This window comes from Leopardus geoffroyi, chromosome C3, assembly GCF_018350155.1.
Source record: "Leopardus geoffroyi isolate Oge1 chromosome C3, O.geoffroyi_Oge1_pat1.0, whole genome shotgun sequence".
In the NCBI taxonomy this organism is placed as follows: domain Eukaryota; kingdom Metazoa; phylum Chordata; class Mammalia; order Carnivora; family Felidae; genus Leopardus; species Leopardus geoffroyi.
The window spans coordinates 105,908,885-105,925,391 of NC_059338.1; positions in this window are offsets into that span (position 1 = coordinate 105,908,885).

The window sequence follows — 16,507 nt, forward strand, 5'->3', positions numbered from 1 at the left end:
TTCTATCCCACTTTCTTGAGGGTTTTTATCAAGAAAGGATGCTATACTTTGTCAATTGCTTTCTCTGCATCTAGTAAGAGGATCATGTGGTGCTTGTCCTTTCTTTTATTGATGTGATGACTCACACTGATTGTTTTGCAGATATTGAACCAGCCCTGCATCCCAGGAATAAATCCAACTTTGTCACGGTGAATAATTTTTTTAACATACTGTCAGATCCAGTTAGCTATTATGTTGTTGAGGATTTTTGCATCCATGTTCATCAGGGAAATTGGTCTATAGTCCTTCTTTTTAGTGGGGTCTTTGTCTGGTTTTGGAATCAAGGTAATGTTGGCTTCATAGAAGGAGTTTGGAAGTTTTCCTTCCATTCCTATTTCTTGGAACAGCTTCAAGAGAATAGGTGTTAACTCTTCTTTAAATGTTTGGTAGAATTCCCCTAGAAAGCCATCTGGCCCTGGACTCTTGTTTCTTGGGAGATTTTTGATTACTAATTCGATTTCCTTACTGCTCATGAGTCTTCAAATTTTCTATTTCTTCCTGTTTCAGGTTTGGTAGTTTATATGTTTCTAGGAATTTGTTCATTTCTTCCAGGTTGCCCATTTTATTGGTGTATAATTCCTCATAATATTCTCTTAGTATAATTTGTATTTCTGCAGTGTTGTTGTGATCTCTCCTCTTTCATTCTTGATTTTATTTATTTGGGTCCCTTCCTTTTTCTTTTTGATCCAACTGGCAAGGGGTTTATCAGTTTTGTTAATTCTTTCAAAAACCAGCTCTGGTTTCATTGATCTGTTCTACTGTTTTTTTTCGTTTTGATAACATTGATTTCTGCTCTAATCTTTATTATTTCCTGTCTTCTGCTTGTGTTGGGTTTTATTTTCTGTTCTTTTTCCAGGTCTTTGAGGTGTAAGTTTAGGGTGCGTATCTGAGAACTTTCTTCCTTCTTTAGGAAGGCCTGGATTGCTATATACTTTCCTCTTATGACTGCCTTTGCTGTGTCCCAGAGGTTTTGGGTTGTGGTGTTATCATTTTCATTGGCTTGCATGTACTTTTTAATTTCCTCTTTAACTTCTTGGTTGGCCCGTTCATTCTTTAGTAGGATGTTCTTTAGTCTCCAAGTATTTGTTATCTTTCCAATTTTCTTTCTTGTGGTTGATTTTGAGTTTCATAGTTTTCAGTTTTGGTCTGAAAATCTGCAGTGTATGATTTTGATCTTTTTGTACTTGTTGAGAGCTTATTTGCGTGCCAGTATGTGATCTGTTCTGGAGAATGTTCCATGTGCACTCGAGAAGAATGTGTATCCTGCTGCTTCAGGATGAAATGTTCTGAATATATCTGTAAGTCCATCTGGTCCAGTGTGTCATTCAAAGCCATTGTTTCCTTGTTGATTTTCTGTTTAGATTGTCTGTCCATTGCTGTAAGTGGGGTGTTGAAGTCCCCTATTATTATGGTATTACTATCAATGAGGAGTTTCCTTATGTTTGTGATTAATTGATTTATATATTTGGGTCCTCTCACGTTTGGAGCATAAATGTTTACAATTGTTAGGTCTTCTTGGTGGATAGACCCCTTACTTAGTATAATTATGATAATAATGCCTTTCTTCATCTCTTGTTACAGGCTTTATTTTAAAGTCTAGATTGTCTGATGTAAGTATGGCTACTCCTGCTTTCTTTTGTTGACCATTAGCATGATAGATGGTTCTCCATCCCCTTATTTTCAATCTGAAGGTGTCTTTAGGTCTAAAGTGGGTCTCTTGTACACAGCATATAGATGGATCTTGGTTTCTTATCCATTCTGTTACCCTATGTCTTTTATTGGAGCATTTAGTCCATTGATGTTTAGAGTGAGTACTGAAAGATATGAATTTATTGCCATTATGTTGCTTGTAGAGTTGGGGTTTATGGTGGTGTTCTCTGGTCATTTCTAGTCTTTGTTGCTTTTGGTCATTTGTTGTTGTTGTTGTTGTTTTTATCTTTTCTCCCCTCAGCAAGTCCTCCTTAAAATTTCTTGCAGGGCTGGTTTAGTGGTCACAAACTCCTTTAATTTTTGTTTGTATGGGAAACTGTTAATTTCTCTATCTATTTTGAATGACAGCTTTGCTGGATAAAGAATTCTTGGCTGCGTATTTTTCTGATTCAGCACATTGAATATATCCTGCCACTCCTTTCTGGCCTAAGTTTCTGTGGATAGGTCTCTTGTGAACCTGATCTGTCTTCCCTTATAGGTTAAGGACTTTTTTCCCTTGATGCTTTCATGATTCTTTCCTTGCCTGAGTATTTTGTGAATTTGACTATGATATGCCTTGTTAATGGTTGGTTTTTGTTGAATCTAATGGGAGTCCTCTGTGCTTCCTGGATTTGATGTCTATGTCTTTCTCCAGGTTAGGAAAGTTTTCTGCTATGCTTTGCTGACATAAATTTCCTACCCCCTTTTCTCTCTCTTCATCATCTGGGACCCCTATAATTCTGATGTTGTTCCTTTTTAATGAGTCACTGAGTTCTCTAATTCTTAAATTGTACTCTTTTGTCTTAGTCTCCCCCCTCCCTCGTTTTCCTGCTTCATTATTCTCCATAAGTTTGTCCTCTATACCCTGGATTCTCTGCTCTACCTCATCCATCCTTGCCACCACGGCATCCATTTGAGATTGCATCTCAGTTATAGCATTTTTTTTTTCATCCTGACTAGCTTTTACTTCTTTTATCTCCACAGAAAAGGACTGTAATCTATTTTCACCCCCAGCTAGAATTCTTATTATCGTGATTCTAAATTCTCATTGAGACATCTTGCTTGTATCTGTGTTGGTTAAATCCCTGGCTGTCGTTTCTTCCTGCTCTTTCTTTTGAGGTGAATTCTTTTTTTTTTTTTTTTTTTTTTGTAATTTTGAAGGGAGAAAAAGAATTAATGAAGTAAAAAAAATTAAAATTAAAAACAACACAAACACACACACAAATCAAATAAATGATGGTGTATCCTAGGTGTGTTTTGGTTTGGGTGTTGAAAGGTGTTTTATAGATTAGAGAAAAAAGCAGAAAGAAAAGAAAAGGAAATAGTTTGAAAAATTTTAAAGAATAGAATAAATAGAAATGATTATTCTGAAATAGAATAAAATGAAATGATGGAAGTAAAATAGAATTTGAAAAAATTTACACAAAAGTAAAAAATATAGTAGAAAAAAATTAAAGAATAATAGTTTTAATATAAATGGAAAATAAAAGTAAATTTTTTCTCTTTCTGTATTTAAGAAAACGAAAAGAAACCTAACAGAGAAAAAAAAAGAAAATTGAATATATGGACCAACGAACAGAGTGAAGTACGATTGAAATTACTTTGTTTCCGCTGGAAGTCAAATATGAAGCACTTATAGTCCATAGACTAAGCAAGCAGAGAGATTTATGTTCCTTATGAGCGAGTTTGGCCCAGTGGGGTGGGGCTTAGTGTAACGGCTTCATTCTCCACTAGATGGCGCTGCTTAGCTTACTGGGCTGGAATGTTGTGGTGCCTGTAAGTGTGCATGCACATGCGCAGTAGCGGTGAAAATGGCATCACCCGCTAACCTGTCTCTAGTATCGGAACTCTGTTCTCCCTGATCAGCAATCGCACACCTGTCCTTTGTCTTCAGCTTCTGTCCACTCCCCACTTTTACACTGTTGGTGACCAAGCCCTTCTGAGCACCTCCCTTCTGAGTTTTATCTCCAATGGGGCTGTGTTTCCTGACCCCTTATTTCTGAGGGACTGCAGCTTTGACCCATTCTGCCCCTCTGGTAAGGAGGATCTTACCAAGTGACAACTGGGTGCCAGCCACACCCAGGAAAGCTCGTGAGACTGTGCTGCTGCCGATGCCCAGAGAATGAGGCCAGATGCCAGCCTGCCCCAGAAAAAGTTTATGTGATTGTGTAGCAGCAGCGTTTCAGAGATTCTGGAAAACCACAACACACATCTGGCACCAGGCTTCCCCCAATGACCTTGTTCCGGCACCAGCAAATGTGGTTGTTCTCCTGGGTCCACTGGGGTCTTTCCTGTGGGGGGGCCACTCAGCCTCTACCAGATTTCCTCCCAGCAGTGGTACCGCTTCTCCCTGTGTGGTCTGAGAATCTCCCAGACCCCACTCTGCTCCTGTGGATTCACCATTCCCACCAGAGCACCACCAGGTATCTAGCTGCGGTGTTTCAGACTCTGCGCTCCCCCTGTTTATAGAGTCTTAATGGAATTTAAACCCTCTCCTTTCTCCCTTTTCAGTTCAGTCCCTGAGGCTGTTTCCACTTTTCCACTTTCTCTCCAGCTGCTTTGGCGCGGAGGGGGGGGTGCTTTTTCCATCTCCCCCCACTGTCTCTGTCCTCTCTCTGCAAGCAAAAACAGTTCCCTGCCCTTTGTGGCTTATCTCTCCCCTAGTTCACCTCTCTGCACTGCGCACCTGCTGAGTTCTGTGGTTCAGGTTGTACAGATTGTTGTGTTAATCCTCAAATCAGTTTTCTAGGTGTGCAGGATGGTTTAGTGTTGATCTGGCTATATTTCATGGACACGAGACACACAAAAAAAAATCCATGCTGTTCCGCCATCTTGGCTCCTCCCCCCAGCATGTGACTCTTGATTTAAGCTCAGCTCATGATCTCACCATTTGTGAATCTGAGCCCCACACTGGACTCACTGCTGTCAGCACAGAGCCTGCTTTGGATCCTCTGTCTCACTCTCTTTCTGTGCCTCCCCCACTTGCATTCTCTCTCTCAAAAATAAATAAACATTTTTTAAAAAATCTGAACTTTTCGATGGCCACTGAAATCACATTGTCCACAGAATTACTTGGCCCACCTGCAATGTCACATATTGCCTCTTGTCAGACCTCTTCTTTCTCCTTTCTCCAACTTCCTCTTATGCTCCTCTTTTCACCTGTTTGAGGGAAGGATGAATTATATCAGTTTCTTAAAGTGATACTCACATCAGCAGTCGCATCACCTGGGAACCTGTAAGAATGAAGATTCTCTGGCCCTGTCCCAGGTTTATGGAGTCAGAAGACCTGGGTTGAGGTCCATAGATGTGTGTCTTCATAGGCCCTCCATTTATTTGCATTTACGATGCAGATAAATGTTTGAAGACCACTGGACGGTGGAATGGAGTAAAACTGGTAATTTATTCCTGTCAGAGGATGTTGGAATATTAGCCAAATAACAGCAGGAAATGTTAAAGGCAATACAATCAGACATGTTTCACACAGAATGCCAACCCTGGTTAAGCTTGGTATTTCTGCCTGCTAGGCTATTGGCCTGTCTCCTGCTCAGCCCCAGAGTATTCCCTGGGCTCTGCCTGGCTGTCTCATCAGCCTGTCTTCTTTCTCTTCCCACCTCTTCATGCACTCTGGCTCTTTCCCAAGCCAAAGCAGATACCAACCCCCTCAATGTGGTAACACTGTTTTCTAGATAGCCCCCTTCCATCTATCACCTTCCATACCACCCCACATTTGGTCCTGGGGCTCTGAAATCTTGGAGGCTGAGCTTCTTGAACATTTAGTTATCTCTCACAAGCTCATGAAAAGAATTGCACAGAAGTCTCCATCACTGGGGATGGTTCCTGGTACCTTCCCTGTTATTGGGCAACTTAACACATGTTCTTCATCGCAACTTTCAGAGCAAAACAACGGCACCTCACTTATCTGCCTAATTCATTTGTTCAAGGACCCTTTCACTCCTGATCTCATTCTAATCAAAATGCAATTATATGAAGAGTGGCAGATGCCTTTGGATGAAAAGTTCCTGCTTTAAAAGGCCAGCTCTCCACCTGGCAGCCAGGTGGCACTTGTGTCACCTTTGAGCCTAGAAGCAGCATGACCATCTTCAAAGGTTATTCCTGTGATTCACGTAAGGAGAGGCACATGGACAGTGAACCCTGGCAGTAATAGTGTGCTGATTTGTTTTCAACCTTTAATTTCATCATGGAAGTTAAAATGTCCCCAACTTGTGGCTTTATGTACAAGCCCAGTGGTACATTACTATAAGTCAGTGTTTGTCAAAGCATGTGCCTCAGTTCACTAGCTTCAGAAGCACCTGAGGGTCCTTGCTAGCAGATTCTTGGGCCCCAGATCCACTCAGCCTGACTTTCTGCATGTTTTATTTTATTTTTTAAGTGGGCTTCATGTCCGGTGTGAAGCCCATCACAGGGCTTGAACTCACGACCCTAAGATCAAGACTTGAGCTGAGATTAAATGTCAGGTGCTTAACCAACTGAGCCACCCAGGTGCCCCAGACTTCTTCATGCCTAAAGAGAATCTGAAAGTGTTTCTTGTGCACTCCAAGGTTTGAATGGGTGGTGAACTTGTTTTCAGTACAGGATTTTCCCCAGAATAAGCCTTAATCCGTGCAACGTGAATCATGTTATATTCAGGTATATTTTGTAAATGGCTCCTTCTTGGTTCGGTGTCATGAGATTATTCATGGGTGCAAATACAGACCACTGTGATCAGTCTCCCAGATCCCAGTCCTTCCTTCACCTGTTTCCATGAAATCTCCTAGACCCAGGTAGTCTGAGAGGCTGGCAAAGTTGCCTCATGTGGCTCCCATTTCAGTCTCTCAGGCACAACCACCACAGGGGTCTTCCACATCTCCTGTCTGCCTCTCACTCCCTCTGCCATGTCTTCCATTCAGCAAAAGACTTTCAGTGGTGCCCTGTGAGAGTAATACTGTGTGTGCCCAGTGTCTCTAATTCCCTTGTGAAAGCAGTTCCTCCAAGGTCTGCCTCAAAATTTTCTTCAAAGGGATTAAAGAATAGTCCAGGGGATTGGGTAGGTCTGCACGCACACACACACACACACACACACACACACACACACACACACACGTATGTATACAGATGTCTTTTAGGTCCATCGGCTCATGAAAATAAACTCCTTGAACAACCCATGAGTTCTTCAGGGAACCAGATTTCAGATTCCAGTGTGGACTGAACTAGGACATTCTGATAGTTCAGCACATGCTAGGACACCAAGTTTATTAGAGTCCTTCAGGGCAGGAGCACGAAGACTTTGACTTTAGGTTTTCCAGTCCATTGTCCAGTGTTATAGCCAAGATTCCAGTAGCTAGAGAGATGTCTTTCCTTACTATACATCTTCCTTGCAACTAAGGACAGTGGGTAATTTTGCTATGCAAACTCAGTTTCATCCCAGACAGTTGGTCATAGGGTTTGGAGCACAGAGGGCGTCTTTGGAGACCTTTGCATGCTGAAATTTGGATGCTCAGAGAAGAGATACTTTTTGGAGATTGTTCTGTGGTTAGTAAGGGAGAATCTGGGTGGGATTTCTCAAAATGTTAAATAAAGTTGTAAAAAATGTAATTATAAGAAATTCACTTTCATCTCACAGCCAAATGCCTTGGGGTTTCTCTCTGTCACTCACGCGGTGTTTTTTAAATTGATGTATTAACACTTGGTTCATTAGCCCTGGGGCAATTACCAACTTGATGGAAAGAACCACATCATCACAAACTGGACCAGAAGGTGGCCTGCCTCTCATGGAGCCGGTGTCTGAGAGAGTCCTGATCTGACCTTCAACTTGGCTGCTAACAGGTCCTGCAGGGATCTGGGCAATGTTTGTTACTCAGTGAACTTTGCTGTTGTCTTTTGTATTAAATCTAAAAAGAGAATTATGATTTTCCCTGAAGCTTGTCTTAATGCTTTTGTTACTAGTAGGAGGGGAAGAGTGACTAAACTGGATGTAACTGGGGCTTAATTTCAAAAGACCACAAGACAATGGCCATTAGATATGAAAATGCATGCAAGACCAATCCCCCAGATGCAGAATGTACACACGAAATGGGGCAGAACGATTCCACAGTGCTTGGGCCCTTTAGCCAGATATAAGTAGGGGTTGGAGTGGAACAAAGAGAGGATGTGGGTGGATTTCTTTGGAGAGAAATGCTGTCTTTGTGTGAATCACTCATGGGTGCAAATAAAGACCACTGTGTCCAGTCTCCCAGATCCCAGTCCTTCCCTCATCTGTTTCCATGAAATCTCCTAGACCCAGGTAGTCTGAGAGGCTGGCAAAGTTGCCTCACTGCTTTCCAGGAAAGGATGAGGGCTAATTCCATTTCAGGTTTAGTGAGGGATCCCTTGGAGAGCTTAATGTATGTTCCCTGCAGCAGAGAAACATGGCGGGTGTGGGGGGTGCTGTGCTCACAGCTGAGAGAACTCTGGTGCTGTGGCAGCAGAACTGAGGTGGTTGTGCAAGGCTCGCCTTGCAGGAATTCCCATGGACCAGAGAGAAAGAGTTGGCCTGGATCTGTCTCAATCCTAACCAAGAGCGAAGGAAGGGTACTCTATCAGTGAGAATATGTGTGGGTTGTCCTCCAAGAAACTGGAAGCTAAAGGTGATGGAAAGCTGCCAGAGAGAGGAAAGTTGGGATCACCCACATCATGAGATTGCAACTGGAGTGGCTTATGGGAGACTCCTCCCCAAATCTTCAGAAGAGCCCACAAAAGAAAGAGCTAGCTTTACACGTCTGCCAGACCAGAAAGGGCAAATCTAGCTGCAGGATGTACCAATTTCGCGAGGCAATTTTCTGTTCCTTTCCATACTTCCTTCTTCCTCTTCTGACACAGGCAAGCTGGAAACGGGGAGAGGTAGAGAGGAAAACCAAAGCTCTTTTCACCAAAGAGCTTCTTTGTGAAAATCAGAGAAAAGTCTATGGATATGAGTGGTGGCACTCTTCCCTTCACCCAACTTGCATAATTGTGATGATCCTGAGACAAAACCAAACACAGTGCTTTTTTCCTCTGCAAGAAAATCTGTTTGAACTGAAGGAGGGGGATGTATTTGGTATATTTAATAATCAAGTTAGAAATTTTGATTAATATCTTTTACTGGATATTCAAATTACTCATCTGATCTGTATTCGCAATTTATGGACCCTAGAAGAGTCTATACTCCAAGAAGGAACTGAAAAAACCATAGCATTTACTAAGTTTTCACCCAGGGTCAGGGAAATAGTATCCTCATTGAACACATTTTAAAAGGTCATTGGGGAACAAAAATAAAGTTTCATTTTGTTTACCACTCAATTTAGCATATGAAAGAGGAAGAACAAAGAGATCCTGAAGTGTCAAGTGCTTTGAATTGACTGGACTTACCTTACAGGTCTAAACAATTGCCTGTATTGGAAAAAATAGCAAAAAAGGTTTAATTTTATGTACTGGGACTTCTTTAAATTGAAGAGTTACATGTGATCAAGGAGGATTCCAGAGAGGGCAAGAAAGGAAGATAAAGTTGAACCCCTGGGAAGAGACTGATTGATATTGCTGGGAAAGTGAAGTTGAGTTTTGCTAGGGAATGAAATTACCATCTTCAGTGTGGGAACTGGTGGACTGATAACTTGTTTTGTATAGGACTTTAGGGAAAAGCTTAAAAGGAGAACTTACGTGCATAGTTCCTTTGCTGCTGGCAACCAGACACAGATCACTGGGTACATGGCTACCTAGTTAAGGGGAGACCTTACAAAAGACATCAGGATCAAGGTGCTCAGCTGGGTTTGCCCAGGCTTCGAGACTGAGGATTGGTTTACAGTATCTGAGGGCATTCTTTAATGCTCCAGTCTTTGGAAAAAACAAAAGGAATGAGCTGAGAACAAAAACATGACTATAGATGAATGATACAAAGTTTGCTTTTAAAAAAGATCATTCACATGCATGTCAATAGTACATATACCATACATTGCAGGTGTTTTTGCTTAAATTCCAATACCTTCTCAAGATTTTGGTAAAATCTTCTAGCCATGAACAGCTAATCTCAAATCTGGTTCTAGCCCACTTTTCCTGAACTCTGTACTTCTGGTCCCAGGCTGTGTTCTTTGCTAGAATTTCATACTGGTCTTTACTTCTCAAACTCCTAAATATCCTCAGTACCTCTCAAGAAATCACAGGGGTTTACCACAAGGATACACTGTATTCTTATGCAGCTATCTGGCCTTGTCTTCTCTTGGTCTCTGGACTTTCCCATGTTGAGCTAGCTTTAGCTCACATTTTCTTCCACAGTTTGCCCTCTGCATGGCCTCTGAAGACTTTTTCTTAGGTATCTGTTCATGAAAGCCACACCAGATTTCAGGCTTCTAAAGCAGTGTTTCCCAATCTTTCACCCATCATAGCACACTGAAAAAATGATATTTTTGTTATGTACTGTTGCAAACTGGCAAGATCTGGGGGCTTAAGGGTATGAGGGTGACCAGGTCAGGGTTCCAGTCACTGGAAGATTGAGGAGTCAGTGTCTTGGGGTACACTTGTAGGGATACTCTGCTCTAGTAGAGATTGCCTTGTTCACTTAGCTATGAGGTTAATATTTGCACTGTTCTCCTAGTTCTTTCTTATCGTGCTTACCCCCCTGATCACTATGGGATGTGCTGTGCCACCCAGCTCATCCTGACCTCAAACTACTTATACCTTTCTTACTCTGAGTGTGGTTCTCATGCCCGCACTGTACATGTCACCCAGGAGCTTGTTAGACATGCAGAATCTCAGGTCACACACAGATCTACTGACTAGAAATCTGCATTCTTATTCCCACCCACTTGGTCATATTCCTACAGCTTATTCTGGTTACTTTCCCCCATCAGTCTGTTGGTATGTTTATCTTCTCTGAAAACAGAGTAACAAGAGTTCTCTCTTTGAGAAAGAAAAATAGGAATCAGAAATATGAGGCATCCTTTAAGAAGGAAATTCATTTTAATAGTGAAACTCTGAAGGAAACATTTGAAACTTTTATTCTAAAACTGCTTGTGAATTTCTTTCTTTTCTATTTGCTGATAAGAAAAGTCAGAGGATTCAGTATATTTTTCACCTTCAGGAGCTAAATATTTATTCACTGAATATGAATTAATTATAGAATGAATAATTAATGAAAACATCTCAAACTTTACTGTTCTAGGTGGTGAAGTTCTTTGCTATTCAGTGTAGAGTGGCAAGATGAGGACTAGCTTGATGTCAGATTATTTTATTACAAGAACCTATTTTTACTTACCTACTATATAAATTTGCCAGGTGTTTTTGCCCCTCAAGAACCATAAAGTACGTTCTAGATAATTATGAGAAGTCACAAAACATGACTAGAATAATAATGGTTCATAAACTATGCATGTTAGTCAATTCAGATATAACTAAACTTAAAATAAACCTTCAAGAGTTTAAATTCTGTTCCTGCCAAAAGCTAAGTTTTTTGTTCTAACACTCTTAAAACTATGTTCTAATTTCTGGTATGTACAACACCAGTTCTCGGTCTCCCTTTGTATAGTGGTTAAAATAAAACCCAAACACACAAGACCAAGCTGTTTATTCTTTACTTCTACATTCTTAACACACTGATCCTATCATCTTTGGCAGAAAAAAATACCTTTGGGACAGAGCATTGTTTTTCTTTTTTTTTTTAATTTTTAAATTTATTTATTGTTTAATTTACATCCAAGTTAGTTAGCAGATGGTGCAACTATATTTTCAGGAGTAGATTCCTTAATGCCCCTTACCAATTTAGACGATCCCCCCACCCCTGTTTTTATATTATTTTTGCTTCCCTTCCCTCGTGTTCATCTGTTTTGTAACTTGAAGTCCTCATATGAGTGAAGTCATATGATATCTGTCTTTTTCTGACAAATTTCACTTAGCATAATATGCTCCAGTTCATTCTTTTTGATTAGCAAGTAATATTCCATTGTATATATATACACCACCTCTTTATCCATTCATCCGTCAATGGACATTTGGGCTCTTTCCATCCTTTGGCTATTGTTGATAGTGCTGCTATAAACATTGGGGTGCATGTGCCCTTCAAAAGAGCACACCTGTATCCCTTGGATAAATACCTAGTAGTGCAATTGCTGGGTCCTAGGGTAGTTCTATTTTTAATTTTTCAAGGAACCATGATACTATTATCCAGAGTGGCTGCACCAGTTTGCATTCCCATCAGTAGTGCAAAGGCATCCTCTCTCTCTGTATCCTCGCCAACATCTGTTGTTGCCTGAGTTAATGTTAGCCATTCTGACAGGTGTGAGATGGTATATCATTGTGGTTTTGATTTGTCTGTCCCTGATGATGAGTGATATTGAGCATTTTTCATGTGTTGGTTGGCCATTTGGATGTCTTCTTTAGAGAAGTGTCTACATTCATGTGTTTTGCCCATTTCTTCACTGGATTATTTGTTTTTTGGGTGTTGAGTTTGATAAGGTCTTTATGGATTTTGGATACTAACCCTTTATTTGATATATCATTTGCAAATATCTTCTCCCATTCTGTCAGTTGACTTTTAGTTTTGCTAAAGCTAGTTTTAGTTTTGCAGAAGCTTTTTATTTTGATGCGGTCCCAGTAGTTCATTTGTGCTTTTGTTCCCCTTGCCTCCAGAGACATGTGGAGTAAAAAGTTGCTGCGGCCGAGATCAAAGAGGTTTTTGCCTGCTTTCTCCTCAAGCATTCTGATAGCTTCCTGTCTTACATTTAGGTCTTTCATCCATTTTGAGTTTATTTTTGTGTATGGTATAAGAAAGTGGTCCAGATTCATTCTTCTGCATGTCGCTGTCCAGTTTTCCCAGCACCACTTGCTGAAGAGACTGTCTTGATTCCACTGGATATTCTTTCGTGCTTTGTCAAAGATTAGTTGGCCATACGTTTGTGGGTCCATTTCTGGGTTCTCTATTCTGTTCCATTGATCTGAGTGTCTGTCCTTGTGCCAGTACCATACTGTCTTGATGATTACAGCTTTGTAGTAGAGCTTGAAGTCTGGGATTGTGACGCCTCCTGCTTTGGTTTTCTTTTTCAAGATTGCTTTGGCTATTCGGGGTCTTTCCTGGTTCCATACAAATTTTAGGATTGTTTGTTCTAGCTATGTGCAGAAGGCCGGTGTCATTTTGATAGGGATTGCATTGAATATGTAGATTGCTTTGGGTAGTATCGACACTGTAACAATGTTTGTTCTTCCAATCCAGGAACATGGAATATTTTTTCCATTTTTTTGTGTTTTCTTCAATTTCTTTCATAAGCTTTCTATGGTTTTCAGTGTATAGATTTTTCACCTCTTTAGTTAGATTTATTCCTAGGTATTTTATGGGTTTTGGTGCAATTGTAAATGAGATCTATTCCTTGATTTCTCTTTCTGTTGCTTCATTGTTGGTGTATAGGAATGCAACCAATTTCAGTGCATTGATTTTAAATTCTGTGAATTTGCTGAATTCATGGGTCAGTTCTAGCAGTTTTTTGGGGGAATCTTTTGGGTGTTCCATATAGAGTATCATGTCCTCTGCGGAGAGTGAATGTTTGACCTCCTGCTGGCTAATTTGATGCCTTTTATGTCTTACAATTATATGCCTTATAATTCTGATGTTGTTCCTTTTTAATGAGTTACTGAGTTCTGTAATTCTTAAATCATGCTCTTTTGCCTTAGTCTCTCTCTTTTTTTTTCTGTTTCATTTTTCTCCATAAGTTTGTCTTCTATATTGCTGATTCACTGCTTTGCCTCATCTATCCATCCTTGCCACCGTGGCATCTATTCGAGATTACAGCTCAGTTATAGCATTTTTTATTTCATCCTGACTAGCTTTTACTTCTTTTATCTCTGCAGAAAGGGATTCTAATCTATTTTCAACCCCAGCTAGTATTCTTATTATCATGATTCTAAATTCAGTTTCAGACATCTTGCTTTTATCTGTGTTGATTAAGTCCCTGGCTGTCATTTCTTCCTGTTCTTTCTTTTGGGGTAAACTCCTTCGTTTCATCATTTTAGAGGAAGAAACAGAATTAATAATGTAAGAAAAAATTAAAAGTAAAATATTAAAAACAACAGAAAGAAATCAAATAAAGGATGCTACACCCTAAGCGTGTTTTGGTCTGGTTGTTGGAAGAAGGTTGATAGAGAAAAAAAGAAAAGAAAAAAAAAAGGAAAGGAAAAAAAAAAGGAAAACGTTTGAAAGCTTGAAGAAATTAACTCAATAAAATAGAACAAAATGAAATGAGGAAAGTAAAATAGAATTTTTAAAATTTACAAAAAATACAAATATAGTAGAAAAAATTAAAGAAAGATCTTTTTAATAAATATGGAAAATAAAAATATTTTTTCTCTTTCTGTATTTAAGAATAAGAATAAAAAAAGAAAAAAATTGAATAAAAGGACCAGTGAACAGAATGAAGTACCATTGAAATTACATGTTTTCCCGTGGAAGTCAAGCTCTGAAGCACTTTATAGTCCATAAACTAAGCAGGTGGAGAGACTTGTGTTTGTCAAGAGTGCAGTTGGCCCAGTTGGGCGGGGTTTAGTGTAACTGTTCCATTCTCCACTAGATGGCGATGCTTAGTTTACTGGAATGGATTGCTCTTGCAGGTGTAGGCATGTATGTGTATGCATAGGAGGGGTGAAAATGGCATTACCCTGATACCCAGTCTCTAGTATTGGTACTCTCTTCTCCCCAGTCAGCAATTGCTCACCCATCCTTTGTTTTTGGCTTCCATCCACTCCCTGCTTCTGCACTGTCTGTGACCAAGCCATCAGGCTTCCAGGTGGTACCTCCCTCCTGAGTTTTATCTCAAATGGGGCTGTGTTTCCCAACCCTTCACTTCTGAGGGACTGCGGCTTTGACCCACTCAGATCCTCTGGGGGAGGGTCTTGCTGAGCAATGCCAGGTGCTGGCCACACCCAGGAACATTCAGAGACTGCGCTCTTGCCAATGCCCAGAGACTATGGCTGGGTGCCATCCTGCCCCAGAAAAAATTTGTGTGATCTCGTAGCCACAGTGTTTCAGGGTTTATGGAAAAATCACAATACACATCTGGCTCTAGGCTTCACTCTTAAGTCCTTGTTCCAACACCAGTGAATGTGGTTGTTGTCCAGGGTCCGCTGGGACCTTGCCTGTGGGGTGGCCCCACAGCCTCTAACAAATGTCCTCCCAGCAGGGGACCACCTCTCCCTGTTGTGGCCTGCGATCCTGAGGACCTCACTCTCTGCTTCTGGGGATTCACCCTTCTCACCAGAGCACTGCCAGGTATTGAGGTGTGGAGTTTCAGACTCGGGCTCCTCTGTTTATAGAGTATTAATGGAATTTAAAACCTCTTCTTTCTCCTTTCTCCCTTTTTTTGTTCAGTTCCTGTGGCTGTTTCCACTTTTCCACTTTCTCTCCAGCTGCTTTTTGTTGGGGGGGGGGTGCTTTTCCTGTACTCGCCCCCCCCCGCCCCTATCTCCATCCTCTCTCTCCAAACAAAACAGCTCCCTGCCCTCTGCAGCTTCTCTCTCCCCCAGTTCACCTCTCTGCACTGCATACCTGCTGAGCTTGTGGTTCAGGTTGTACAGATTGTTGTGTTAATCCTCAAATCAGTTTTCTAGGTGTGCAAGATGGTTTAGTGTTGATCTGGCTGCATTCCAGGGATGAGAGATGCAAAAGACACTTCCATGCTCTGCCGCCATCTTGGTCCCTCTCCCCTGGGACAGAGCATTGTTAAGAACACTGTCCCTCCTGTCACCCAACAGACCCTTAACTTTTATTTTACTATTTCCCTTTATAAACTTTCTCCTCTGATCATTCACAACCAGTGTTTTAGAGCCAAATTGTGCTCTCTATGACTGATAGAAATTATGTTTATGGCTAAAGAAATACCTTGTATCACTTTTTAAAATTCTGTGAATAATCCAATCCTTCTTGGGTTGGGTTACTTGTACTATTCTGTTGAGGGACTTCTGTAGCTATGCCGGGAAAATTTTGACCTACTCCTTCTGTTTTGGTAGTTCCATTACCCTCTTGCATTTCACACAGTATCCTTTAGCCACATTGACCTTGTATTTCTTAATACAAGGTGGCTATTTAAGTTGTTTTGCATTTGTCAATGTCATAAATGAATTTGTGCTGAATTTCTTCATATATAGAGCAATAGCTAACATTTATTACTAGTCTCTGTGTTGTGAATAGACTATATGATGGTATCCCTAATCTCCAAATCCTGGGATTCATGGCTTTGGATAATTTCCTCACCTTGAATGTGAGCAGGTCCTGTGACTTACCTCTAATCAATAGAATATGACAAAGGTGATGGAGTGTGATCATCTTACATATATAACGCTCAGTTTCTCTAGCAGTCTCATTCTAAAGGTTTTCTCCGTGGCTAGATTTGAAGAAGTGGCCATGTTGGAGGGCCCGTGTGGCAAGGAGCTGAGGGTACCTTTTAGGAGATGAGGATGGCTTTCATTCAAGAGCCAACAGCAGACCCTTCTCCAGTGAAGCTCTTAGATGAGAATCCAACGCTGGCTGACACCTTGATTGTAGCCTTGCAGAGAATCCGGCAAGCCATGTGCAGACTTGCAACCCACCCAAACTGTGAGATAAGAAATATATATTGTTGTAAAGTACAAATTTTGTGGTAATTCATTATGCTCTGTGATAAATATTTTACAGTTATTATCTCAATTGATTTTCATGACAGACTGAAGAGATTGATGATATTATTACTCTAGTGTTTATAGATGAGGAGAATGAGGTTCAGGAAAGCTGAGAAACTTGTCCAGAGTCACACAA